The sequence below is a fragment of the Perognathus longimembris genome, chromosome 14 (assembly GCF_023159225.1).
Source record: "Perognathus longimembris pacificus isolate PPM17 chromosome 14, ASM2315922v1, whole genome shotgun sequence".
Classification (NCBI taxonomy): domain Eukaryota; kingdom Metazoa; phylum Chordata; class Mammalia; order Rodentia; family Heteromyidae; genus Perognathus; species Perognathus longimembris.
Window position 1 is genome coordinate 37,612,720 of NC_063174.1, and position 25,255 is coordinate 37,637,974.

The 25,255-nt window shown below is 45.8% G+C and overlaps 1 long non-coding RNA gene across 1 annotated transcript; it reads right to left on the bottom strand.

The window, feature by feature from the left end:
* Window positions 1–317: 317 nt before the first annotated feature.
* On the bottom strand, window positions 318–19,922 carry LOC125363189. The gene is made up of 3 exons (XR_007213190.1): window positions 19,913–19,922; window positions 6,635–6,773; window positions 318–329 (listed from the first exon to the last, which is right to left on the bottom strand). It is a non-coding gene; the product is annotated as an uncharacterized LOC125363189 (long non-coding RNA).
* Between the last annotated feature and the right edge of the window lie 5,333 nt (window positions 19,923–25,255).

The following is a 25,255-nucleotide window of genomic DNA, read 5'->3' on the forward strand; positions in this document are numbered from 1 at the left end:
TGCAATAATTTTCCCTACAAGAACATTTGCTCCTATGTAAGTTATTCATAGCAATGATTTAGTAAAACAAGCATTTGAGAGTAACCTAAATAATTGTCACCATTGTCTGGCTAACATATGATATAGCCAAATATGAAATAGATTCAGGGAGAAAAAATGAGGGAATAGGTTGGGACCAATCACATTGCTATATGACAAAACACACACACAACACCCCACACCCAAACAACAACAACAAACAGGTACAGGGACAAGGTGCACAGAATGTCTGATCATTGTCTTAGGTTTGAGTTCCCAGCCAGTTGGTGACTCTCTCCTTCAGGAGTCCCCTTATTGACCATTATGCCCCAAAGCCAAGAAGGCTTGGCCTTCTGGTGCCATCTAGTGTCAGTCAGAAGGTGAGAAGGACCAAAGTTGAGATTCAGCCTTATGTTTTGGGCAGCTGCGTTCTGAAGGTAGAGGGGATGTGGCCCAGGAATCAAGGAGACATAGGATCCTAGTTGGACTCTATTAGATTATTAACCCAAGCAAATCACCATTAGTGAGGTAGCTTAATGCCACCGAAACCAAGAAATCAAAAACCAAGGTGCTGACAAGGTCATGCTGCCTCTGAAAGCTCTAGGAAGAACCTGTCCTTGGCTTTTCCTATTTTCTGGTGTCTGCTGCCATTCTAGGTGTTAGTTTGCTCCTAAGCACATCACTCAGTCTGTCTCCCTCTTCCAGGTGCTCTTTCCTGTGAGTGTTGTGGGCCAAATTCCCCCATTCGGCTAAGGACATGGTAGTGTTGGATTTGGTCCACCTAACCCAGTACAACTTCATTTAATTCACAATCCTGCTTTCACTTCCAAAGTTCTAGGCTTACAAGTATTTGGTAATGCCTAGGTAAGTTTGGAAATTTTAAAAATAAAGTTATCTATTTTATTGGTATGTGATTTCCCTAATTGGTAGAAGATTTGGAGTACTGTTTTGATTTTTCAAGTTTTACTCTCTATAATCAGTTCATTTAGGGGCTGGGAATATGGCCTAGTGGTAAAGTGCACACCTCATATACATGAAGCCCTGAGTTCGATTCCTCAGCACCACATATATAGAAATAGCTGGAAGTGGTGTTGTGGCTCAAGTGGTAGAGTGCTAGCCTTGAGCAAAAAGAAGTCAGGGACAGTCAGTGCTCAGGCCCTGAGTTCAAGCCCCAGGACTGGCAAAAAAAAAAACAAAAACACAAAAATCAGTTTATTTATTGTATTTCTAAATTCCTAGTATTGTTTACTTATATGATTTGCTTCTTTCTTTGCTTGGCCAGGCTCACCGGAAGCTCAGCCTATTTCATTAGATTAATCATATTAATTTTATTCATGTGTAAGTTAAACATAGTAAAATTTATCCAATTTTATTTATTTACTCTTGCCAGTCCTGGGGTTTGACCTCAGGGCCTTGGCTCTGTCCCTGGCTTCTTTTTGCTCTACCAATTGAGCCACAGCACCACTTCTGGCTTTTTCTGTTATGTGGTGCTGAAGAATTGAAACTAAGGCTTTTTGCATGCTAGGCAAGTGCTCTACCACTAAGCCACATTCCCAGCAATCCCCCCTCCCCAATTTTATTTTTTTAATTGTCTTTTAAGTCATTGTACAAAGGAGTTGTCATTCAGCATGTCAAATTTAGTTTTAGTTTAGTTTTTAATTTTTTTCAAGAGACAAGGTTTGCCTAAGCTCGCCTCAAACTCCTGGGCTCAAGTAGTCTTCCTGTCTCAGCCACTAGGAATGCTGGGACTACAGGCTGTACCATTGTGCCTGGCTTGCACTTTCTTAGTTTCTTTCAAACAGCAATGTCTTTCATTTGTTTTTTCTTTTGTTGTTTTGGTGGTACTGGAACTCAGGGCCTCATCTTTGCTGAATAAGTACTCTACCACCTGAACTATACCCCTGATATATTAAAAAAAAAAAAATTCCCTTCGGTTGTGGTATGAACTCTGGGCCAGGGTGCTGTCCCTGAACGCTTCAGCTTGAGGCTAGTCCTCTACCACTTTGAGCCACAGCACCACTTCCAGTTTTCTGGTGGTTAATTCGAGATAAGAGTCTCACAGACTTTTCTGCTTGGGCTGGCTTTGAACTGCGATCCTCAGAGCTCAGCCTCCTTGAGTAGCTAGGATTACAGGCGTGAGCCATTGGTGCCAGACTTGTTCTTTCTTTAGTGCTTTGACTTTATGACTTGGACACACTTATCTTCCCTTGTTGTAGTAAGTGCATTGAAAGTCATACATTTCCCTCCAAATATCACTTCAGCTTTATTTTGTAAAGTTTCATTAGTAGCATTTCCACTGTTCAATTTCAAATAATTGTAATTTCTCCTTTAACCATGAATTATTACAGAGTAATACACTGCTCCTGAAGTGATGAAGATAATTAATCTGTTGCTATGCTAGCTTTCAACAACAAAGTATTGCTAATACTGTTCTGTAGTGTTCAATATAAAACTTTTCAGAAGCTGGGCCCTGCTGTAAAGTTATGTAGTTGTATTTACCCAACTTGCCCTGAACTTGTTTTGCTCTGTTTTGATCACACCTGTAACCCGCCCCCCCCCCACCCCCAGAGTTTCATCCAGTTTTGCCACCTGGTTGTTAGATGATTTCCAGTGAAGATCCTGACCTGGTTGTTGTGACTGCCACTTCTCAGAAGGAACAATCCCCTATTGTTAAGCTAAAGGGAAATTTCCTGTAGTTTGGGGGCTTCTAAACAGCCTTCTGAGATGGGGGGGAGGGGGGGCTGCATCATGAGATAGGGGCTCCATCTTGTGATCCTGACCTGCAGTCCTGGAGAGAGCCAGTATTTTCTCGCTCAATAAAATGTTTTTCTTTTTAATTTTTTGAATCTGAGTGTCTCATTGCCTGTCAATCCATGAACCCCACCCACAACACTTCCAACTATGGATTAAAATACTTTAAGTGATTTTGCATCTGATTTCGTGTGTGTGGTAAAGACAGTGAGGAATACATTGCACATTATTTGGAATGAGCTGAGACGTTCCTTTTGATCTTACAACTGGTCAATACTCTGTTCCTTTCATATTTGAAGTAATGATGTATGTTTGTCACTTCTGTTCAAGATTCTGTAAGCAGGGGAAATACTTAGAAAACTTCCTGGCCATAGAAGTTCTTAATAGTGTGTGTGTGTGTGTGTGTGTGTGTGTGTGTGTGTGTGTGTCCTGAGGTTCGAATCTTCCTTGGCCTTTTTTTTTTTTTTCCTCATGGCTAGTTCTCTACCACTTGAGCCATACCTCTACTTCAGATATTTGATGGTGAATTAGAGATAAACATCTCAGGAAACTTTCTGGCAGGTGGGTGCTTTACCATTTCAGCTACTTGGCCAGCCCCTTTTTGTATTGTCTAGTTTCAAGATGGGGTCTGGCTTTCCACTCTGGCAAGCCTGGACTGTGATCCTGTTTGTGTTTCCTGCTGTTTCTGGATGACAGGCATGTACCACTGTGCCCAGCCATTGATTGAGATAGGGTCTTGTGACTTTTTTTTTCCAGGCTGGCCTTCAACGATGATATCCAGATCTCCGCCTCTGTACTGTTTGTTTATGAGACAGGCTTTCACTGTGTAGCCCACACTGTTCATGAACTTTTTTTTAAATTAAATTTTATTGACAAGGTGTTGTGCAAAGGAGGTACAGTTACATAATAAGGCAGTGAATACATTTCTTGTGATATCTTACACCCTCATTTTTCTTTCCTTTTCCTAGATCAGGTAGCATATATACAATATCTAGTGTACCAAAATCATATACAGTAACCACGTAGAGTGCGCCACAGGAAATTCATCTAGAACTTTAAAGATAATGTCAGCAATAGAATTCTCCTGTGTCCTTCTCTTGGAGTTGTTTTTGTTTATCCCCATCTTATGTGTACATTAGCTGTTGAGCTATTGTGATCCACTGATAGGTTTATCCTAGACCTTTTTATGTTTAGTAGTTGTTTGGTTTTCGATACATAATGTTCATGAACTCTTGATCTTCCTGCCTGAATTTCCTTAGTGCTGGCATTACTGGTGTGCATCACCACGCCCTACAAACCCAGAAGTTGTATCTATTGTTGCTTGCCGTAAGTCAAGATGCTCTCTTGTAATACCTTAAACATGTGCCAGGTTCACTATGTTTATTCATGTTAGTGGTGTGTTGCTTAGGCATATATACAGTTGTCTTTCCTGATGAAGGTTAAAAATCGGCTGAAGTTCACAAAGGAGTGGTCAGGCAAGAAGAACAAATAACACTTGCTTTAGAACATTTGAAGAACTTTCTAAAATCTGTGACTGGAGGTGGGCTGTCTTCTGTAAAGGGCTGAGTATAAAGCAGGTGCTCCAGCAGGGGGCGCACTAGGCATACAGTGTGGAGCTCAGTATGCCCAGAGTACCTGCACTAGGAAAGATGGCTGCTGAGAAATCCAAGGAATGGAGCATTTTCAATGACAGCTGGCAATATGTCCAAAGAGGGAGAGGGGGAGAGAGAGACAGAGAAAGAGACAAAGACAGAGACAGAGAGAGACAGAGAGAGAGAGAGCGCAAGAGAGAAAACACATGCCAAGAAGCCAGGACCTTAGTTTGTATTCTAAGCTGGCCTTGCACTCAGTCCCCCAACCTCAACCCGTGAGTTGCTGGAATTACAAGCCTATACTAGGTCTGGTAGAACCAAGACTTATAACAGAGAGCCCTGGATGGGTTGTGTTAGGAAAATGGAAAAGGAATAGGCAGAACTCGATCATCAACAGGCGAGGACTGCTTATTGAGGAACAGCGAGGGGCACAGGGCATGGACCTTCCCGTGGGTTTGGAGTTGTGCAAGGGGGTGAATTTGGGACCAGGCTTATATGGGGTCTGAACAGGAGGCAGAGGTTAATGAAGGAGCTACTAGGTCTAGGAAATTGGTGGCTTTTCCTTGGGCCCACAATGGATTGTTTACAGCTGGGCTTAGGTGAATTGCTCTGCCTGCACATCAAAGCAGGTTCACACATACCTGAGGTTTTGTCTGGTGCCTGTAGGCCCTTGGGACAATAGGGTGGGGTTAATCCTTCATATTCTGTCTTTGGATACATAGGAAGAATGGGCCTAGAGGGGAGAGGCAAGTCCTTTATATAGGATCTTTGGATACCTAAAAAGAATGGGCTGAGGGCTGGGAATATGGCCTAGTGGCAAGAGTGCTTGCCTCCCATACATGAAGCCCTGGGTTCAATTCCCCAGCACCACATATACAGAAAACTGCCAGAAGTGGCGCTGTGGTTCAAGTGGCAAAAAGAAGCCAGGCACAGTGCTCAGGCCCTGAGTCCGAGCCCCAGGACTGGTAAAATAAATAAATATAAAATAAAAATAAATTTAAAAAAAAAGAATGGGCTGAGAGGGGAGCAACATGGAGTTATGAGAACAAAGCAGATTCCCATCATTTGAAACCCTGGAGTATAAAAAGTTGAGGACATCATGGTCTTTTCTGGCTACTTCCTGCTGCCATGGGGGTGTGGAGGAGTCACTGGGGCTGGGCTCTTCAGGGTGCAGGTCTGTGCTGGGCAGGGAAGGGCAGTGTCCAGTTCCCTGCAGTGCCTTGATGTGCTCCCAGGTAGTGTCCTGAGTGAGGGCTGTTATCCTGTTAAAGAAGAACTTGAAAAAGGTGAGATCAGGCAAAAGGCTGACAAGGTGGCAGGACTAGTTGGTAAGAATGACATAGGAAAAACACCCTGGGCACATGCCAGAAAAGTTCCATTTGGAGAATAATCCCAGTTTGGCCTATTACAGGGAAGGGGAAATTTATAGGAAACAGAAATAGCAGGTAAGGTAGACAGGTATGACATTAGGTGGACAAGCAACTATTTCTCATTTGATCTCCCGGCTCTGGTCAATCTTGAAAGGGCAGGCGCAAAGTAGGATGGGACAACATTTCCTCTAACTCCTCTCCAGGCTCCCTCATTGTCCAGACTGGCCTGAAGATGTTGCTGGGATAGCTCATCCCAGTTGGAACTCAGGGCCTGGGCGCTGTCCCTGAGCACTTCTGCTCAAGGCTAGCACTCTACCACTTTGAGCCACAGTGCCACTTCCAGTGTTTGGCTGGCCAGTTCGCTTGAGCCATGCTTCTAGCCTGGCTCTTTGCTGGTTGGTTGGGAGATGGAGGTTTGGAGGGATTTTTCTGTCTGGGCTGTCTTTGCCACAAAACCCTTTTTTATTTCCAATTAAAGCAACAAGGAGACCAAATAGAAATACAGTTGTTCTGAATTGCATATAACACTTTAGGATACTTAATTAATACTTAAGACATTGAGGGTGTCACTAAGCCTTTATGCTGACAACAAAGAATGCAGGAGCTGGTGTTCTTTTAGCTCTGTATTCAAGGCAACTTACATATTAAACAGGAAAAATGGTATTTGTGTTAAAAGGTGTTCATTTGAAGGACCCTGACATAAACATTTTTATAGATGGGACATAAAGAATTGCTATGCCCAGATTTCGGGGTCCCCAAAGACCACCAAGGAGCCGAAAGCCGATGTAATCACACAAGAGTATTGCGAGCTCGAGCCTGGGCTCACGATTGTCTGAATGGAGAGCCCTGACCCTTCATCCAGCAGGGTTTTTATAGGGTTTGGGGGAACATTCCATGGGTCACATCATCACACAGCAAATCATGTCACACCATGGGAAAATCATAAAACAGCATAGCAACTCAAAGCAAATCATTTCGTATTACGGGAAAGTTATAAAATAATTCTTAAGAATGATTGGCCTAATCAATGGCCGGAATGGACCTGACTAGCTTATGGGGTTCGAAATGATTGGTTTACACAAATGATCTGGGTCGCCTGCGTCATTCTTAACTTGAGGGGACATCTGGAACTTCAGGTATTTCCTGTTATTTCTTGATTACTGGTTATTATGAGAGTTTCACTGCCCAAAGAAGTTACTGACACTTTCTTGATTACTTGGTCATTATGAGAGATTCACTGCCCAAAGGGGTTATTGACCCTTCTGGAATCTCTGCACTTCTGTACTTTGTCACAGCGGCAGGTTTGTGGTCTTAAGCACACACCTGCTGGGAGTGGGCCTTATTTCTCAGAAGTGGCTACCCTCATTTATGAGGGACACAACACATTAACCATGTTTCAGGAACACAAAACACACTGGCCACACTTCAATACATTTCCTTTGTGTCACAATGGCGAAAGCATTCTAACTTTAACTGACCTCTGGTCAAATGAAGTCTCTCTGGCTACCTTCACTATTTTAGACTGCATTTTGTTCAGGCTGTTCACATTGACATGTTCTGCAGTTATTCCAGGAAGCTTCAGGGCCTGGTCAGGCCCAAGCTACAATATGGAGGTGCACCGGCTGCTCAGGTTCTTCAGAATGAACTCAAGCTCTTATCTTTTAAGACATACTCATACCATCTGCCACATACTTAATCTTTCTGGGGTTTGTCTTCCTTTCCAAATCCTTTCTTATCCAGAGGAAACAACTTCTTTTTTCCTCAATTTCCATTTCCTAGGCTCTCTCTTTTTTTTTTTTTTTCTTTTCTTCTTTTTTGGCCAGCCCTGGGCATTGGACTCAGGGCCTGAGCACTGTCCCTGGCTTCTTCCCGCTCAAGGCTAGCACTCTGCCACTTGAGCCACAGCACCACTTCTGGCCGTTTTCTGTATACGTGGTGCTGGGGAATCGAACCCAGGGCCTCATGTATACGAGGCAAGCTCTCTTGCCACTAGGCCATATCCCCAGCCCCTTCCTAGGCTCTCTTTACTAACATTCCTTTTGGTTTACATTTCTCCTTACTCTTTTCTTCGTCACTGCTGTCTAGAAGAGGAGCTGGGCCTCATCCTGCTACGGAGCAGTGGCTGCTTTGTGGGCTAGTGAGTCTGCAAGGTGGTTAAGGAGGGAAATGTAATCTTTCCCCTTTTGGTGTCCATGATAGTGAATGAAGGCTGCCTGCTCGGGGGTCTCGGATAAGGGTGGTATTGTAGAGCTGACTCCATCTTGATTAGAGAAACATGGTAGGAAATGTTAGGGGGAGTAGATTAGGTCAACCTGACCCCCAAAATTCTGCTTCTGTAAATGGCTTGCTTAATTTGTTATTTGCTCTACACCCTATGTCAACTTCCTACATCTGTGCCATGCTTGCTTTATTGCATGCCCAACTCCTGTGTCATCCACGCCCCCCAACATCTGTGCTACGCTTTTACCTTTATAAACCCCAATTTGAGGACTGCTCAGGGTCGTGGTGGCAGCTCCCAAGTTTGCCCTGTGTCCCTGGCCAGTCAGCCCACTTTTCACTGTTGCAGTTCAGCTCCCGAGTCTGTGCTGTGTCAGTTCGCTTTTTGCTTCCCCAATAAACCTGTCTTTTTGCTTCAGACTGTCTCTGAGTGGTGGACTATTGGGGGGACATGGAACCTTCCCCGGCCCAGACCCCGTAACAGGTGGCATTAATAAAAGGGATCCTTCTAGAGCTAAACATCCTCTTTCCCTCCAAAGTAGGATGTTGGAGTGATAGATTTTGAGTCCATATAGATGTTCTGACCGGCAGCATGGTGAAGGGCATCATGGTAGAGGGTGAGTGTTAGAGCAACCAGCTCCCCTTCTGTGAAGTGGTGGTGGGGGTAATGATTTCACTTCCATGTGTACAGGATGGCTGGGTTCCTCTGGGTTACCTTGAATAATGGCATATCCTGTCACATAGGGAAAGCATCAAGAGAGCTGTCATCCACAAACCAGTCAGGGGCTCCAGGAATAGGCAGGTCTGAGATGTGGGAGAATGGGTTTAGAGAGACATCTAGGGTTTCAGAGCAGGATATATGAGAAATTCTGGTTCTTGGGCTGAGGTGGGCAAGAGGGTAGCAGGGTTTAGAGGGGTAGTTTGTTCAAAGAATGGGGTAGGGTCAAGGAGAAAGGCATGAAGAGTCTGGAGTCGGGAGGGAGGCAAGGAGAGAAAGGCTTTGTGGCTGAGGAGATCCTTAAGGGAATGAGTGGTTAGAATGTGGAGCAGGCTGTTGAGGGAATTTTGGGGGGTCTCGGGCTATGAGTGCCACAGCTGCTGGAACCTGGAGACAATGCCCTCCCCCCCCCCCCAATACAGTTGTTTGGATAGGTACCTGTAATATGGAGGTCAGATGTGGCCAGCCAAAGAGGGCAGAAGCTGACTCCATCTCCACTATCTCCACAGCCCCGGCTGCTTAGAAGCCTGGGAAGATTCCCTCTCCTTGTAAACAATAGTGCCTCCCTTCTCTCTCCCCTCTCCCCCCAGCTCAATTGCACTCCACTTCTTTTTTTTTTTTTTTTTTGGCCAGTCCTGGGCCTTGGACTCAGGGCCTGAGCACTGTCCCTGGCTTCTTCCTGCTCAAGGCTAGCACTCTGCCACTTGAGCCACAGCGCCGCTTCTGGCCGTTTTCTGTATATGTGGTGCTGGGGAATCAAACCTAGGGCCTCGTGTATCCGAGGCAGGCACTCTTGCCACTAGGCTATATCCCCAGCCCTGCACTCCACTTCTTGATGGGCATGCCTGGATTCCTACAGGAAGGGAAGCCCCATCCCCAGGTAATGGGAGTTCCTGAATCCCAACAGACTGGGGAGGGCACATGACCTATAGGTGACTGAACCTGTCGGTCAAGTGCTTACAACTGGGAGCTTCCTGTGACCCAGCCCCCTGACCTGACCCTATTTAGGGGCAGGCCAGCTCAGGCGCCATTACGCCATGCCATATGTTCAAGTCTTGTGTCTCTCATCCCTATGGCGTCTCAATTCAGCTCTCCATTGGAGCTGAATTGGTTTGTTGGTACTTGGAAATCCTCCTGGAAGTAAGTCTCTGTGCCACTGTCCTGTTTTGTGTTATATGTTTTTCTGAAACCTGGGATGGGTCCACCCGGAGCTTCCCCAATAAATTCATTTTTTTTTTTTTTTGGTGCCAGTCCTGGGCCTTGAACTCAGGGCCTGAGCACTGTCCCTGGCTTCTTTTTGCTCAAGGCTAGCACTCTGCCACTTGAGCCACAGCGCCACTTCTGGCCATTTTCTATATATGTGGTGCTGGGGAATCGAACCCAAGGCTTCATGTATAGGAGGCAAGCGCTCTTGCCACTAGGCCATATTCCCAGCCCCAATAAATTCATTTTTTTACTTGAGACTGTCTCTGAGTGGTGGACTCTTGGAGGGGTGGGGGATTCCCCTCTCAGACGCCATTACAGTACCCTAGGGGGTGAAAGGTGTCTTCTCCCTTTTGACAGAGAATAGCTAATGCCTGTCCTTTGTGTGTGAGAAAAGGAAAATGGGTTTGTTAAGGTCTAGGAGGGAGAGGGTAGAGGCCTTGGACAGAGAGAGCTTAAGTTGGCAGATAGGAGCTGAGAGAGATTGGGGGAACAGGAGGGGCAGAGTACAGAGGTTGGGTTATAAGAGGAAAGTTGGGGATCTGTTGTAAGGAGTACAGCTGACTCCATCTTGATTAGGGAAACATGGTAAGAAATGTTAGGGGCAGCAGATTATGTTAACCTGATCCCAAAATTCTGCTTCTGTAAATGGCTTGCTTAATGTGTTATTTGCTCTACCCCCTGTGCCAACCTCCTACATCTGTGCCATGCTTGCTTTGTTGCATGCTCTGCCCCCTACATGCGTCAACCCCTTACATCTGTGCTACACTTTTACCTTTATAAACCCCCAATTTGAGGACTGCTCAAGGTCACGGTGACAGCTCCCAAGTCTATACTGTGTCCCTGGCTGGTCAGTTCGCTTTTTGCTTCCCCAATAAATCCATCTTTTTGCTTGAGACTGTCTCTGAGTGGTAGACTCTTGGAGGGACGTGGAATTTCCTCCCTCAAACCCTGTAACAGATCCAGATGTGGAAGTTAGAGATGGCCGAGGATGGCCAGGTCTCACTTGGATTGGGCGGGGGGTGGGGGAGGCATGGGTTGGGGAGCTCCTGAAACCTATGGGGAGGTATAGCTCATCACTCTTGGAAAATGGTTAGTCCCAAATATATAACTGATCTTTGGCATAATTGGGTTTTGGTTTTGGAGGCCCTATAACCCCAGGAAGCAAGGGAGTTAAGGAGGAGAGTAGAGGGCTGCAGAGAAGGTCATCTACATATTGAAGGAGGAGGCTAAGGGAGAGATCTAATAAGGCCAAATCCTTTTGCAGGGCTTGACCAAAATAATGGGGGCTGTCACGGGACCTTTGGGGAAGCACAGTTTAGGTTAGCTGCTGGGCCTGGAGGGTGTCTGGGTCTTCCCAGGTAAAGGCAAAAAGGGGCCTAGAGGTGGAGTGTATGGGGATCATAAAGAAGGCATCCTTTAGGTCAAAGACTGAAAAGAATGAGTAATTAGGGGGGATATGGGAGAGCAGGGTGTAGGGATTGGACACAATAGAGCGTGGTGAAATAGGATGTCTTGAACCAAGCTAGGAGCCATTTGGCCTTTTGACTTCCAGGATTGGGGTATTATGAGGAGTATGGATAGGAGTTAGGAGAGAGGCTGAGAGAAGGCAGAGAATAGGCTTTAGTCTGAGGCAGGTAGTGGAGAAAGTGGCTATTGTTCTTGGGTTACAAAAGTGGTGGGGTCTTCAAGAGAGATAAGGACCAGTTGGTGGTGGGAAGCCTCAGCAGGGTGTGACATGTCCCAGAGCAGGGGATTTGCTTCTGGGAGGAGGGTGGGAAAGTGGAGGATTGGGCTTGGGGAGGGAGCTCACCAGAGTCCAATTTTATCTGGAGGAGGAAAACAGTGGTGGATTTTAGGAGAGGTACATATAAGGAAACTTTAAGTCTAGAAAGCAAGTCCCTTCCTAATAAAGTAGGGGACATTGAGGCATAATTAGAAAGGAATGGCTGAGAGTTAAGTTTTCTGGAATTCCAGTGACAAAATGATTATTTTTTCCAACAGGATAGAACCACAAGGTCAGTTTTATATAAACAGGCAATACTAAACAAAGAGAATTTAACAGAATCTCCACGCGTAAACAAACATTGATAACAAGAACAGAAAACCTTTCAAACAATTTTGATGCTGAGGCACGTTAGTGTAAGAATTGGATATTTTAACCCTGAGAAGAGTAAGCTTGGTGGAAAAATGGGGAGTTGCAGAACCTCCAAGTGTCCTTTATCTCTTCCTAGGTGTCACTCTCCAAGACCTCTAAAGAGAATTGGTGGCCAAACAGGTTTCTAAGGCCTGAAGGCAATTGAATTGAGCCCTTGGATAGGGGATAGGGTAGAGGCAGAGAGGAAGAGATTTTTACTCTGCAATTTCCTAAAGGAGTTTGCCTTGAGGGAGAAATTAAGAATCCAGACTTTGAGTGAGTAGGCTCAGGAAAGAGAAAAGGAATGGTTTAGTGTCTGAGTCCCTAAGGCAAAAGGGATAGCTTTTTTTTTTTTTTTTTTTTTTTTTGGCAAGTCCAGGGGCTTGGACTCAAGGCCTGAGCACTGTCCCTGGCTTCTTTTTGCTCAAGGCTAGCACTCTGCCACTTGAGCACCACTTCTGGCCATTTCTGTATATGTGGTGCTGGGGAATTGAACCCAGGACTTCATGTATACAAGGCAAGCACTCTTGCCACTAGGCCATATTCCCAGCCCAAAGAGATTTGTTTTGGGTGTGCTATGGGATTTTTGAGGTGGAGAAAAAAGGAGAGAACTAAGAGAGGAAAAAGGTCAACAGAAGTTTGCTGGGAGCAGACAGTTTTTACTTAGAGAATCCAGACAGGCTAAAGAGGAATGTAGTTACAGGAGCCAGGAAGGAGAAAAGACTTGGGCTTATGGAACTGCTGATCCAGGATGGCTAGCCTTTAAGAAGGAACTTAGAGGAGGCCCCTGCCTGGGTCTCACTCTCAAGGACACAAGTGGAAGGGCTGTCAGCAGGAATGGAGGTGATGTAATGGTAAATGATCTCACCCATTATTTTAATAATTATCATTTAAACATTATACAAATACTGTGTGTTTGTGCGTTCATACGTTCAATGTTCAGTAATACTATCATTATTCAACTAGTTTCCACTGTTAAACATATTGGACATCCTAGTGTCTGCTTCTCAAAATTATCTTCATATTTGTAAATAATTATTCTTTTCTTCTTTTTTTTCCTGCTGGACCCACAGCTTGAACTCACTGCCTGGTGCTGTCCCTGAGCTGCTTTGTGCTCAATGCTGGTATTCTACCACTTGAGCTACAGTACCACTCCTGGCTTTTTTCTGAGTAGTTTATTGGGGATAAGAGTCTCACAGACTTTTCTCCCTGGGCTGGCTTCAAACCTCAAGCCTCAGATCTCAGCTTCCTGATCAGGAAGGATTACAGGAATGAGTCACTGGTGTCCAGTATCCAGTTGATTTTTTTAATCAGTTTTAGAGAATATTTATTGATTTCCTAGTATGTGAGATCAAAATGTGCATTCACATCTCTGTCTTACACATTTAGCCACATCTACCAATAGACACATAGAGATACACACACACACACACACACACACACACACACACACACACTTCCCACCAACCAGTTCATTAATAACAATATACTACTCATAGTACTTGAGTTCTAAACAAGTCATCACAGTTTCAATTATTCTGGCTACAGAAATATTGTTCCCTGGGTGGAAACTAGGATTCTTTCCATTGATTGTTCTTCCCTCGTCTTCCATATCAGCTCATGAGTTTCCATTTCCTGAGGCAGGATTATTTGCAAATACACTAATAGTTGTTTAAAACTTGTAGCAATACATCATCAGTAAGTAGAAAATCTGAGACTCTAGGCCACTTCTCTTTTATTTGCAGTGTCTCCCCCTCTCTCCTTGCATCATTTGCTTCTGCTTTGTTCTGATGTGAGTGTTTTCTAAGTTGAGTTTCTAGCAGCCTCAGTAACAGTCTCAGATGGGGTCCATGAAATTCGTTGACTTAGTTTTAGATAAATGAATGAAATGCGTTAAGTGTATTTTGTGAAAAAAGAGAAAATGGAGTATATAGTGTATGGGTGATATGGAGAGGGAGATGGAGATTGCTACAAAGCAAGGAAAGTTCCCTTTCTAGGAGAGAGAGAGCTGGGAGGTTTACAGCAGAGAAGGACTTGGTCAGCAAGGCGAGGAGCAGAGGGGTGGACTTCAGCAAAGGTCAGAGAAGGACTTGGTAGGTAGAATAGGATGAGCAGGGGGAGTTGTCTCTGGAGTGGAGGCAGAGAAGGGCTTGGGTGTAGGGGAACTTGGCAATGCTTAAATCAGTAAGAGTAAAATGGAAGGTTCGGAATTTATGCTAACAGTGGCCATGGTTTAGTGAGGTCAGACTGTGGTAGGCAAACAAGTCAGTTTTCTGACTGTAAATCAGTCAGCTGAGAGTCTTAAGGTTAGACCGCGGGCATGCCAATGGGGTGTCTCTGGAGACAATTTGGAAAATTTGGTAGGAGCCTGTCCTACCACTTGAGGCGTCCCGAGGTGAACTGAAGGATCCCAATAATTAGGAGAGGGCTTCCGCAAAGGTCCTAATTAAAGGGTGTCAGAGGGTCAGGAGTGGATGAGACTCCTGGAGTCTCTGGGGACCCCACAGACAGGAAGGTGGGGGACTCCTTGGGTCTCCAGGTCCATGTCGGGGTGGCTCTGCCACGGACCCAGCTGGTTTACCTGGTCCTGAAGACTTTTACTGGGTGGTGGGTGGAGTCGGTCAAAAGGCAAAGGGCCTCCTGCCTGGAGATGGGAGTCCGGGGACAGGTGAGGGAAAGAGAACAGGAGGGGAGATGAGGCCTTTTCTGGGTTTATGCAGGGGGATAATAATACCTCAAGCCACGCGGGGCAGCTGTCCACGAGGCATGCACTGCTTAGGGAGGCGAAGGCCACGAGGTCGGTTCAGGCGGCTGTTCAGCCCCAAGTAAGCTCGGCGGGCTCTGCGCTCCCGATGGAGAAAGGCCTCGGAAAGAGAAGGAAAAAGGCTCCATGAGAAGCAGCCAGGAGGTGGGTGGGGGGACCCAGTCACCCCAGGCGCTTTTCCTCTCCCGGATTTCGGGGACCATGTGTTGGGAAAATGGAGGAGAATGGAAAAGGAATAGGCAGGACTCGATGGGTGAGGACTGTTTATTGAGGAACAGAGGACTGTTTACCATCAACAGGTGAGGACTGTTTATTGAGGAACAGCCAGGGACACAGACCTTCCAGAGGGTTTGGAGGTTGTGCAAGGGGGTGAATTTGGGACCAGGCTTATATGGGGTCTGAGCAAGGAGGCAGAGGTTAATGAAGGAGCCACTAGGTCTAGGAAGCTGGTGGCTTTTCCTTGGGCCCACAATGGATTGTTTACAGCTGGGCTTAGGTGAATTGCCCTGCCTGCATGTCAAAGCAGTTTTGCATATTGAGGTTTGGCCCCCTGTGTCTGTATGGGCCTGCGGCTATAGAGTGAGGGTCTATCCTTCAGGTTGTCTGACTTGCCCTTTTCTATAAAGATCCAAGAGTGTAGAAATACAATCTTGGTAGTTTTCTCCTCCATGTATCTGCCCATCATCTACCCCTCTTGGTAGTTTTCTCCTCCATGTATCTGCCCATCATCCACCCCTCATTTACTGAGCACCACCAAGGACTTGCCAAGGTCACACCAGTAGTTGAAAGCATAGACATATGCTTTCAGTAGTTAGTAGCAGAACCTACCTTTTTTTTTTTTTTTTTTTTTTTTTTTTTTGCCAGTCCTGGGGCCTGGGCCCTGTCTGAGTGTCTTTTGCTCAAGGTTAGCACTCTACCTGTTGAGCCACAGTGCCACTTCCAGCTTTTTCTGTTTACGTGGTACTGAGGAATTGAACTCAGGGCTTCATGCATGCTAGGCAAGTTCTTGGCCACTAAGCCACATTCCCAGCCCATAGCAGAACCTACTTAAGTTCAGACCTCCTAGAACGATGTCTCAGGATACCTCCAGATTCAGTTAGCTTTTGGAAAAGGATTCTGGCAGTCATTTCAATATAAGCATGTTTGACAGTTTAGAAATACGCAGTTGGTCAAGGAGGTCACATTCTACCTTCTATGGGTGATGGGTGGGCAGCCCCAGATCTACTCCTCCACAGCAGGAGGCCACTGGTGAGATGAGAAGCATAAACTAAAACATAAACAAGCAATTGTAATGAGTGAATTTTGATTGGTTCCTAGAGGAAGGGGCAATTCTCCAAGGCATTGTGTGGACAATTGGGGAAATCTAAGTATGCCAAAATGATCTGGGGAGGTGTTAAGGATAAGAGGGGAGGGAATGGTGACCCATTTTACTTAGGAAAGTGTGACTTGCACATGGTAGAGTCCAATAAATCAGCTTGCATTAACTGACTCCACAATGCTCATTGGTTTCACTGACCATGTAAGAGGCACTTTAATTCCAAGCTTCCTCTGTTTTGCTCGTGGGTTCCTTTGAGGAGCTGGTCCGGCAGTCCACTGGAGAGCCATGGCCATTCATGCTGTTATGCCTAGATTTCTGGTCCCCAAAGACCACCAAGGAGCAGATATCGATGCAAACCCACAGCGGATCTGGATTGAGAGTCCCAACCCTCAGATAGGCAAGGTTTTTATTGTGATTACAACAGGGACAGGGTATTTCCAATTTGGCAGATACTTGATTGGATGGCATTTAGCAAGCAAGTCTTGTCCTATTTCTATTGATCTACCCTTTCACTTATCTATTTTGGCTTTGATATCGGGAACTGGCCTCCATATCAGGAATTGACAATAGGTGGTCACATAGCACTGATGCAGGGGGTAGAGCAAGTCACAAATGGGTTAAGCAAGCCATTTACAAAAGCAGAATATTGCGGTCAGGCTGACCTAGTACCAACTTTATTTTAACAATTGCGACCATGTTTTCCCATTACCACTAAGCAAGCTTGAGCGGGCTAAAACAATCCAGTACTCAATCATAAGTAAACCAACCCAACAGTTACCATGGCATTTCTACTACTATTATGGTTATTTCTATAGTCTATGACTATGATCATTTTTACTGTCCGTTACCATGGTTGCTACCCAGGTATAGAGGTGAACAAGTACTCCCTACATTTTTAAATGTCAAACTATAAGAAACTAGTCTCATGGGTGGGGGTGCAGCCCTCTATCATGGAGTCATCACCAGGGTTTAGAAGCTGTTATAATTTTAACACTAAAACTTAGATTTAGTTACTCCAGTTTTCAGGTCAGCCCTAACAATGCCGTCCTGGCAAATCCTTTCCCCTTAGTTAACTAGAAAGCTTCCAGGAAAGGGCAGGTATGCATCCCAACCATTCCTACAGCTTTGGAATTTGGTAGCCAGGGAGCAAGGAAAATGGGCAGGGTGTTAGGTTTTATAAAGTAGGTAGTCGGTAAAGGAAAAGGCCATGCGGTGTTCAGGCAGGAGAGAAAGTTTATTCTGTTCACCTGCTCTCAAGTTCAAGGTGTAAAAGGCGGTCAAGAGAGTGAGTCACCCCTCAGGGATGCTTATGTAGGGCAGAAATGGGGAGGTGTGGCCAAGTGGAGGTGACCTCAGGGGAGGGGGAGGCAACTGTCCCACCCCCCGCCCCCGTATGTGGGTTACCCAGGTAACCAGGTATGTGGTTTACCCAGGTAACTGGGTGGAGACTTAACCAGGTGGGGGGCATCTGCATGGAGCCCTGGGGGAGAGGACCTTACATTCCAGCCTTGTAGTAATTATGAAAAAGGGCACAGACTCTTTCTGGCTACTTCCTACTGTCAAAGGGCATAAAAGGGGTAAAAGGTGAAAATGTGGCCCCTCCTGGAGAAGGCAGCAAGCAGCGATCATCCCTTGGTGATAGGTCCTTAGATAAAGTCTCCAAAAGGTCTCCTAAGGCTGGGGCTGGACAATAAAAAAAAAAATATTACTGAAACGGAAAAAGAAAATTGGGTGCTAATGGCTTGGAGGACAAACGGATGGGGCAAGAGGTGTGTGGAAGGCAGCTGGCTCAGTTACTCACTTGGGTCTTCAGGTATGTGAGACAGCCCAAGGGGGGAACAGGTGTACCTTGAAGTCAATGTTGGTATAGAAGGGGCAGGAGCATGCCTGCACCTCAGCCCTTGTTCAGGGTGGTGACTGGTCCCTCATCTTGACCAAGGCTGCCAAGTGGCAGCTCAGCCTCTCCACGCCCCCCACACCCCCGACGGCTGTAGCACTCCTTGGCCCATCCCCCCAAGAGGAAAGAGAGCGTGCTGCCACTGACTCTGCACTTGATGTGTTTTCCCGCTTCAGGCTCTCGCAGCGGCCCACTGCAGGGTCTCCCCTCACAGGGAAATGTATGTTAAAAATGAATTTCCAGGGCTGGGAATATGGCCTAGCGGCAAGAGAAGCCCTGGGTTTGATTCCCCAGCACCACATATATAGAAAATGGCCAGAAGTGACGCTGTAGATCAAGTGGCAGAGTGCTAGCCTTGAGCAAAAAGAAGCCAGGGACAGTGCTCAGGCCCTGAGTCCAAGGCCAAAAACTGTGGACATGCTGGCTCAGCATCAGGACCAAGCTGCTGCCTGATTTTAATTTATTGTTTCTTATTCACTCATCCCGATAAAAAACGTTGTGGGGCTCTAGGATGTCCTGGACTCAAAGCAGTTTCCTAGTAGCTCTAGGACTTGACATGGGAAAGGGCCATTCTGCGAGCTTCTCATCATTCCATGGGGTGCATCTACCTGGGGCTGGATCAGTGTGCATTCTGCCATCCTTCTACTCCTCCCGCCCACCCAACTCTGTGTCTGAATTGTGGATTATGCAGAAGAACCGGCAGCCATAGTTACCTGACTATACTTTGACCAAGTGCTTGCAGTGCAAAACCAGGCCAGTGCCACACATTACTTACAATAAAAGGGATCATTTATTTAAAGAAGAAGAAGAAGAAGAAGAAGAAGAAGAAGAAGAAGAAGAAGAAGAAGAAGAAGAAGAAGAAGAAGAAGAAGGGGCAGGAGCAGAAGCCCTTGACAGATGAGTCTGTCCCTGGAGCTTGACCGTGGTGGGGGTGGTTAGAAGAACCTGGGGAGGGCCTGTCCACTTCGGATGTAACCCAGATGGATTAAGGGTCTTGAGAAACACTTGATCCCCAGGCAAGATTGGGGGAGTGGGAAAGGGGCCTTGGTGAGGCTGAGGGAGATATTGGTCAGCATGTTGGTGTAACATGTGCCTAAGGAAGGTTAGCACAGGAAGGTAGTCTATCAGTGGAGTCTTGGTACTGTCAGTAGGGAAATTACCAAGAAGAAAAGGCCTTCTATACATCAATTCAAAAGGACTGAGAAAAGTAGGGCTGGTGAGCGTCAGAGGTAACAGTTCTGGCCAGGATTGCTGGAGCTCTTAAGAGAGTTAAGAAAGCTGGGTCTTTTTTTTTTTTTTTTTTTTTTTTTTTTTGTCAGTTGTGGGGCTTGACCTCTGGGCCTGGGCGCTGTCTCTGAGCTCTTCATCTCAAGGCTAGTGCTCTACCACTTGAGCCACAGCACCACTTCCGAAAGCTGTGTCTTGACGAGCACATTCACTCAACCTTTCCAGATAACTGAGGCCTATAAAGAATGTGAAGATTCCACTGGGTATTTAAAGAGGCGGCTACCTGTTGAGTCACCTTGGAAATGAAGGCAGTTCCATTGCCAGATTGAAGTGACCTGGGTAGGCTAAACCTAGGAATAATTTCTTTTATTAGGACAGAGGCAACAGTGTCAGCAGTCTCTGATGTTGTAGGATAGGCCTCAATCCATCCTGAAAATGTGTCTACCATGGTTAAAAGGTATTTCAGCCACTTACATGGAGGCATGTGGGTGAAGTCCATCTGCCAGTCTTCCCCTGGGGTATGTCCCTGGGCTTGGTGTGTGGGGAACGCAGCTGGTTGGAGACCACCCTGTGAGGAGGTAAGGGAACAGGTGGGGCAGGCTTGGGTAATGGCCTTCAGTTGAGCAGTTAGGCTAGAGCAATGGAGTACAGGCTTGAGGTGGGAGAGAGGCTTGTATCCAATGTGTAAGGCCTGATGCACCTGGGAAAGGAAGCTGTCTGCTTGGGTCTCAGGGAGAACAAATCGTCCTGCTAGGGACCACCATCCCTGAGCTTCCTGGGAGGCTCCCTGATGAGTGAGTTCCTCCAGCTCCTGTGGGGTGGAAGAAGGTTGAACTGGGGGCAATACTGGAAGTAGGGATGCTAGAAGTTGTCTCTGGGCTGCTTTCTTTGCCTCTTAGTATGCTTTTGAGTTGCCAACCATAATGACATCAGGTTCTGTCTGGTGTCCTCGGCAGTGAATGACAGCTACCTGTTGGGGAAGGGAAGCCGCTTCTAGGAGCTTAAGAATAAGGGAAGCATTAGTGATGGGGGTCCCTTTAGTAGACAGGAAACCACACTCCTTCCAGATGGCTGCATGTGAATGAAGAATATGATAGACATATTTTGAGTCTATATAAGTGTTAATCCTCTGGCCCTTGGCTGGAGTTAAGGCCCTGGTTAAGGCTATAAGTTCTGCCTTTTGTGAGGTAGTGCCAGGGGGCAGAGGGCTGCTTTCAATAATGGTGCAGTCACTAACGATGGCATGACCCGCAACTCAACTGGCTGAAGGGGTGAGTGTGGAAGGAACTGCCACCGATGTACCAGGTGTCTTCTGGGTCAGAAAGGGGGGCTTCTGAGATACCTGTAAAATGGGGTGTGGCTTCCTCCAAGGTTTCTGTACAGGAGTGGACAGAGGGTTAGAATTGGACGGAAGCAAAGTGGCTGGATTAAGAGGGGAACAGCTTTCCAGTGAGAAGTCAGGGTTCTCAATAAAAGTATCATGAAGCAGCTGTAGGTGAGAAGGGGAGAGGGAAGACAGGGCTTTATGAGATAAAAGGTCCTTTAGCCTGTGGGGAGAGCGAATGGTAGTGAGCTGGCGAAAAGTGAGCTTTGTGCTCTCCTGTGCTAGGGTGGCCACTGTTGCCAAAGCTCAAAGGCAGGCTGGCCAGCCTTTTACCACTGCATCTAGTTGTTTTGAAAGGTAGGCCACAGGTCTAAAAGAGGAGCCTGACATTTGTCCAAGAACCCCAAGGCCAATTCCCCACTTCTCAGTGACATAAAGTAAAAAGGGTTCTTTAAGGTTGGGCAGCGCCAGTGCTGGAGCCCATAGAAGCGCTTGCTTCAGTATCTTAAATGGGGTGTCAATGGGCTTTGTGGGGTCCTGCGGCTCTTTTAGGGAACCTTTGGCTGCCTCATAAAGGGGTTTAGCCAAAATAGCAAACCCAGGTATCCAAATGCGAAGAAAGCTCGCAAGTCCCAGGAAGGACAGAATGTCCTCGTTGGTCTGTTGGACAGAGAGAGACTCAATATAAGCTTTTCTATCAAGAGTAATTCTTCTCTCTGTAGGAGTTATGGAGAGGCCCAGGTACGTTACCTCCGGCTTTGTTATCTGGGCCTTAGAAGGGGAGACTATATCCTTTGGCCAACAGGAAGTTTAGGTCAGCCCTGTGTTGGCAAGCCAACTCGAGGGAAGGAATGCAAAGCAAGAGATCATCCACATACTGAAGAATGACACTAGGGGATACCTGGAGAGAGAGAAGATCCTTTGCTAAAGCTTGTCCAAAAAAAATGGGGGCTGTCTTGGAACCCCTGAAGGAGGACTGTCCAGGTTAGCTGTTGTGCCCTGGAGGTATCTGGGTCCACCCAGATGAAGGCTAAGAGGTCCTAACAGTTGGGATGCAAGAGGATTGTAAAAAATGCATCCTTGAGGTCCAGCACTGAGAAGTGGGTGGTACCAGGAGGTATCTGTGAAAGGAGTGTATGTGGGTTAGGCACAACAGGATGAATAGGAAGGACTGCAGCATTAATGATGCCCAGGTCCTGGACTAGGCCATAGATTCCATCAGGTTTGCAGGAGAGAAAGCTTATTCTGATGACCTGCTCCCAAGTTCAAGGTGCAGGCATGAGTCACCCCTGGGGGATGCCTTATGTAGGGCAGGGATGGGGAAATGTGGCCAGGTGGATTACGATGTGACCTCAGGGAAGGGGGAGGTAACTGCCTCCAGGTATGCGAGTTAGCCAGGTAACCAGGTGGAGACTTAACGAGGTGGGGGGCATCTGCATGGAGCTCTCAGGGAGAGAACCTTACCAAGGACCAAGAAATGTACAGTATATAGTAGGCACTCAATACATATCCCCTGCGTGGTAAGTACTTGTTGTTCCAGGCATTGTGTGACAACTTCGGGACTCATGGTTCTGGCTTTAGACACCAGTGTACACTGGTGGGGCAGTGGGAGGGAGAGGGCTAAGGAGGCCAGGAAACAGACTGCAGTTCTGTTCTGGGCCATAGGTGTGCTGTGTGTGTGTGTGTGTGTGTGTGTGTGTGTGTGTGTGTGTGTGACATTTGCCAAGGCTAGTGCTAATGCTCTCCTACTTGAGCCACAGTTCCACTTCTGGCTTTTTGGTGGTTAATGGGAGATCAAGGTATCACAGCCTTTCCTGCTGAGGCTGGTTTCAAACTATAAATCCACAGATCTCAGCCTGCTAGTAGCTAGGATTATAGGAGTGAGCCACCAGCACCTGGCTGGACCAGAGGGTTTTTTTTTTTTTTGTAATTTATTTATTAATTAAACACAATTTTTTTGACAAGGTGTTGTGCAAAATGGGTACAGTTACATAGTAGGGCAGTATGTACGTTTCTTGTGATATCTTACACCCTGTTTTTCTTTCCCTTCCCTGGGTCAGAAAGACATATATACAATACACAATGTACCAAGAACATATACAGTAGCCACGTGGCCTACGCCCAAGAAAATTCACCTAGGGCTTTAAATGTAATGTCGATATTAGATAATATGTCGACAGTAGTCTTATATGAATGTACATACATAGCTTTTGACATATTGCATTCTACTGAGAGGTCAATTTTTGACCTTTATATGTTGAGTAGTTGTTTGGTTTTAGTTACATACTGTTGGGTCACTGACCCAGTCCTGTGGGAAATACCATTTGACAAGAAGTTTTTGGTTTCACAGACCTGGTCTCTACTGTTTCTCCGTCACCCCTTCTTAACAGTCATCTATCAGGGAGATCATGCCCCTTTGTTTTCTGTATTCTAGGCTTGTCTCGCTCAACATTATTTGTTCGAGTTCTGACCATTTCCCTGTGAATAACAATATTTCATCATTCCTAATCGCTATGTAGTATTCCATTGTGTATAGGTACCATATTTTTTGGATCCATTCATCTGTGGAGGGGCATCTGGGTTGTTTCCATATTTTGGCTATTGTGAATTGTGCCGCGATAAACATGGAAGTACAAATGTCTTTTTGATATCTTGGGGTTTGCTGTTTAGGATAGATGCCTAGGAGTGGTATGGCTGGGTCATAGGGTAGGTCTATATTGACCTTTTTGAGAAACCTCCATACTGTTCTCCAAAGTGGTTGTACTAATTTGCACTCCCACCAACAATGGAAAAGGGTTCCTCTTTCCCCACAGCCCCTCCAGCATTTGTTGTTTCCTGAGTTCAGAGTATAGGCCATTCTAACTGGAGTGAGGTGGTATCTCAGGGTTGTTTTTATTTGCATTTCCTTTACTACCAGGGATGTTGAACATTTCCTCATATGCTTCTTTGCCATTTTTATTTCTTCTCTTGTGAAGTCTCTCTTTAGCTCCTTTGCCCATTTCCTAATTGGTTTATTGAGCTTGGAGGGGCTTAGTTTTTTGAGTTCTCTGTAGATGACAGATATTAGGCCTTTGTCTGTTGCTGTGCTGGTAAATATCCTTTCCCATATCGTTGGCTGTCTTTCTATTTTGGTGGCTATGTCCTTAGCTGTGCAGAAACTTTTTAATTTGTAGTAGTCCCATTTGTCGAGTCTCTCCCCTATTTGTTGTGCCCCTGGGACTATATTCAGGAAGTTCCTTCCTGTGCCTATAAGTTCTAGCATCTTTCCTACTCTGTCCTTCAGTAAATTCAAGGATTCAGGTCTGATATTGAGGTCCTTGATCCATTTTGAGTTGATCTTGGTGCATGGTGACAGGCTTGGGTCTACTTTGAGTTTTCTGCATATGGCTGCCCAGTTCTCCCAGCACCAGTAGTTGAAGAGGCTATGTTTATTCCATTGTATGTCTTTAGCTCCTTTGTGGAATATCAGCTGACTGTAAGAGTGCGGTTTTATTTCCGGATCTTCAATTCTAATACATTGGTCTTCAGGTCTGTTTTTATACCAATACCAGGATATTTTTGCTATGATGGCCCTGTAGTAGAGCTTGAAGTCTGGTATTGTGATACCTCCTGCACTGCTTTTTTTTTTTGCCTAGAATTGCTTTGGCTATTCTAGGTCTTTTGCTGATCCATATGAATTTATGGATCGCTTTATCTATTTCAGTGAAGAATGTAACTGGGATTTTGATAGGGATTGCATTGAATTTGTATAACAATTTGGGCAATATGGCCATTTTCACTATATTGATTCTGCCTACCCATGAGTATGGGAGGTCTTTCCATCTCCTTGTGTCCTTTGATTTCCCTTATTAGATTTTTATAGTTCTCATTAAATAGGTCCGTCACGTCCTTGGTTAGGTTGATCCCTAGGTACTTTATTCTTTTTTTGGCTACTGTAAATGGAATTGTTTCCATAATTTCCTTTTCTGTTTGTATATTGCTGGTGTACAGAAAAGCTGCTGACTTTTCTGGATTGATTTTGTATCCTGCTACTTTGCCAAAATGGTTTATTAGGTGTAGGAGTTTGGGGACTGAGTTTTTTGGGTCCTTCAGATATAAGATCATGTCGTCTGCAAATAGGGATAGCTTGATTTCTTCCTTGCCGATGTGGATCCCTTTGATGCCCTCCTCTTGCCTGATTGCTATGGCTAGGGATTCCAGCACTATGTTGAAAAGAAGTGGGGAGAGTGGGCATCCTTGTCTTGTTCTTGAGTTTAGGGGGAATGATTTAAGTTTCTCTCCATTTAATATGATATTAGCAGTTGGTCTGTTGTATATGGCTTTTATTGTTTTGAGGAATGTTCCATCTATTCCTGTTCTCTCCAGAGCTTTTTTTTTTTTTTTTTTTGGCCAGTCCTGGGCCTTGGACTCAGGGCCTGAGCACTGTCCCTGGCTTCTTTCCGCTCAAGGCTAGCACTCTGCCACTTGAGCCACAGCGCCGCTTCTGGCCGTTTTCTGTATATGTGGTGCTGGGGAATCGAACCTAGGGCCTCGTGTATCTGAGGCAGGCACTCTTGCCACTAGGCTATATCCCCAGCCCCTCCAGAGCTTTTAATAAGTATGAATGTTGTATTTTGTCAAAGGCTTTTTGGGCATCGACTGAGATAACAATGTGATTCTTGACTTTAGTTCTGTTTATGTGGTGAATTACATTGATTTACGGATGTTGAAACATCCTTG